The 3,364-nt window shown below is 25.9% G+C and overlaps 1 protein-coding gene across 3 annotated transcripts in view; it reads left to right on the top strand.

Moving 5' to 3' along the window:
* The window catches only part of LOC117170559 (PP2C-like domain-containing protein CG9801), a 44,286-nt gene extending 41,761 nt beyond the window's left edge, over positions 1–2,525 (top strand). For all 3 annotated transcript variants that reach the window (XM_033357389.1, XM_033357390.1, XM_033357388.1), the window contains one exon: positions 1,240–2,525. The gene's annotated coding sequence lies outside the window, so the exon portion shown is untranslated. The remainder of the gene's footprint in view (positions 1–1,239) is intronic.
* Positions 2,526–3,364: the final 839 nt, after the last annotated feature.

Raw genomic sequence — 3,364 nt, 5'->3', positions numbered from 1 at the left:
CTGCAAAGTTAAATTTGATGATATTTCTTAAAATTTTCTTAATTTCGTGAAATTTTTTGGGAATATTTTTTTAATACCCTAAAATATTCCCAATCCGCTGAATTATTTGAAAATCCTCTAAAATCCCTTGGAATATTATCAAAATCTGAATAAATTCTTGGATATTTCATTAAAATATTATAAAATCCCTAAAGAATCCCAAAAATATTTCCAAACCTTTGAAATTCCATACACTTTTTCAAAGCTGCTGAAAATTCCTTGGAATGTTAAAAAAAAACTGAAATTTTTAAAATCCTTTGAAACCTTTTCAAATCCTGCGAAGTTAATTTTGATATTTCTTAAAATGTTCTTAATTTCTTGAAATTTCCTTAGAATATTTTTTTAATACCCTAAAATATTCCCAATCCTTTGAAATATTTGGAAATTCTCTGAAATCCCTTGCAATATTTTCAAAATCTGAATAAATTCTTGGATATTTCTTATAAATATGATAAAATCCTTTAATATTCCCTCAAATCTTAAAAATCTCTTGCAGTTTCTCAAAGCTCCACAAAATTCTATGAAAACTTTTCAAAACCACTAAAATCTTTTAAATCCTTTGCAATGTCTTAAACTTCTTGAAATCGATTGAAATTCCTGGGAATATTTAAAAATCTCTTTAGATATTTGAAATCCGTTAAATTTTGTGAATAAATTCACTGAAAGTCCGTTAAAATATTATAAAACCCCTAAAAATCTGATGAAATACGTTGGAATTCCTAGAAAATCCTTTGAAATATTTGGAAATCTTTTGAAATTTCTTGGAAACTTTTCAAGTGTCCTCAATTATGTTAATTCTTTAATTTTTTCAAAATTATTTAGAATTTTTGACATTTTTAAAAATGTTTTGAAATACCTTGAAATTTTCGAAACTTTTCAAATCCTGCGAAGTTGAATCCGATGTTGAATTCCGTAAAATATTCCCAATCCTTAGAAATGTTTGAAAATCCTCTGAAATCCTTTGGAATCTTTTCAAATGTTTTAATTTAATCCAATAAACTTAAAAATTATTAAATGATTTTGCGGATAGTAGTAATTTAAAACGTTGCAAAAAAGCTTTATTTTTATGGATAGTTTTTTACAAATTGACAAAAAGAAAAAATACAACCCATCAAAAAAACTTTTAACTTAATTTATGGATGGCCCCCAAAGTATTTTCAGATTCTTGGATTAAATTTGAATTTTGAAACTTTCTTTCAGGAATCGAAGGTTGATCGCGTATTTTAGGACGAATAAGAATTCGCTTTTTCTCAGGAATAGAAAACCAATATGAACAGCCAAAAATTATATGCAAAAAAGAGAGAATATATTATACAACAGAGAAAGTAAATAGAATTAGAATTTAAAACTTTAAACAGTTGAAAACCCGGAGGCTAAAACTGGAGAAAAAATTATTCGCTTTGCGATTTGATTAATCCAGATTGAGAAGTGATAATGGCTCGAATTGAAGTGTAAAAAGTCATTAATAATGCCATAGTGCTCAATACAGTCCAATTTGACAAGATTTCCACTACTAGGTGAGATTGTTGAAAAATAGTACATACAGAGATTTGACGAAAAGTATTTTATGAGTCCAAAAATGTATTGGAAATTTTTTTTCTCGAATTTGCATTCATATCTCTTACAAATTTGTTAGAATCCACAAAAAAACATTTTAAAACATTTAATTTAATGTTTTCGCAAGTCCAATATGAAGTAACACGTATTTTCCATAAAAAATACGTTTTTGACAATTTTATTCAGAATCGTTAATATTCAGTGGACCGGGTTAGAATTTAACGTTTCTCTTGACAATTAGATATAGAATACAAATGAATAATCACTTTTTAAATATCACCCCATAAGTTTGTTTTATATGGTTTAAAAAAACCCATAAGTGAAAAATTGGGTTTTGCGACTTTGGCGCTAATTTTTTTTTGCGGTTTTTAATAACTGGTTTTTCTGAAATTTTTAATTTTGTTTTCAACTTTACAGTTAGAGTGAGGCATGAATCAATTAAAGTTAACATAAGTAATTGTTTAAACCATTAATTATTATTTAAAATAATATTCTGTTAGAATAATGCTAGAAAGTACCTGTTTTTTTTAATTTTCCATTTTTTGTCCACTTTTTTGTCCAAATTTAGTGTGAGTCAATAATTAATTCAAATTCAGAAGATTAATTGTTTAAACAATTCATTATTATTGTTAATGAAATCCTCTTTGAATAAAGTTCGAAATCTTCGGTTTTTTCAAACTTTTTCTAAACTTTCCACTTAAAGTGAGCTAATAATAAATGCAATTTAGCAAACATAACTGTTCAAGCAAATTATTATGGTCTCTAATTTGTTTGAACAATTATTTTTGTTTAATTGTATTAAGTATTACCTTGCCGTAAGTAAAAAGTGGAGAAAAAGTTGAATATTTCAGAAAATTCGCAACTTTCGGGCATTATTTAAAGAGAATATTGTTACAAATAATAATGTATGTTTTAAACCATTACTTTTGTTTAATTTAATTGACTATTACGTCCATCTAACTGAAAAGTTGAAAAAAGTTGAAAATCTGCATTCAAAAACCACAAAAAAAAACACAATTAGCGCCAAAAAATCGCAAAATCCAATTTTTCATTCATAGGTTTTCTTGGGGGCAATATAAAACAAAATTATGGGGTAATATTTAAAAAAAGTTTTTAATTCGTATTTTATGGCTATTGGAAAATACTTGATGAACATCTAAATATAATTTTTTTTGTAAAAAAAAAACAAAAAAATACATTTATTTTTATGGCGATTCAAAAATTTTAAAGCGATATGCATGAAAATTCGAGAGAAAATTTATGGTAAATCCTTCAGTCCAACGTTTAGTATTAACGTAATTACGTGCGTTTTCCTTTTATATTGTTAAGGGTACATTTAAGAATATGAAAGAGCGTCCTTTTTTAAATGTGTATATAGAGGAATTGTAAGAGAAAAACTACCTGGTGAAAAATGCTATCCAAATGCAAAATTATTTAAACTCAACATTTTAAGAAAGAAAAAAAAAACTATTTTTTTGACAAGTTCTCCATGGACGAAAATTGTTACTGGACACGAGTTTTAGGAGAAAATTTTTCACCAGGGAAAATCGTTCATGTGCTTTAATCCTTGTGGTTTTGTAATATTCTGATTCGCTAGTATTCTATATTTTGTATGTTTAAAAAGTATTAGTGTAAAGATATAATATTTGATAAATAAATTTGATTCTAATTCTGGCTCAACTTTTTTTGGCTTTTCTTTACAATTGTTCAAATATCAAATCGATCCCATAAAATCGCATGAAATAAATAAAATAAATAAAATAAATAA

Source organism: Belonocnema kinseyi, chromosome 4, assembly GCF_010883055.1.
Source record: "Belonocnema kinseyi isolate 2016_QV_RU_SX_M_011 chromosome 4, B_treatae_v1, whole genome shotgun sequence".
In the NCBI taxonomy this organism is placed as follows: Eukaryota; Metazoa; Arthropoda; class Insecta; order Hymenoptera; family Cynipidae; genus Belonocnema; species Belonocnema kinseyi.
Note: the sequence above shows the minus strand (reverse complement) of the source record. Positions and strands in the feature narration are given on the sequence as shown.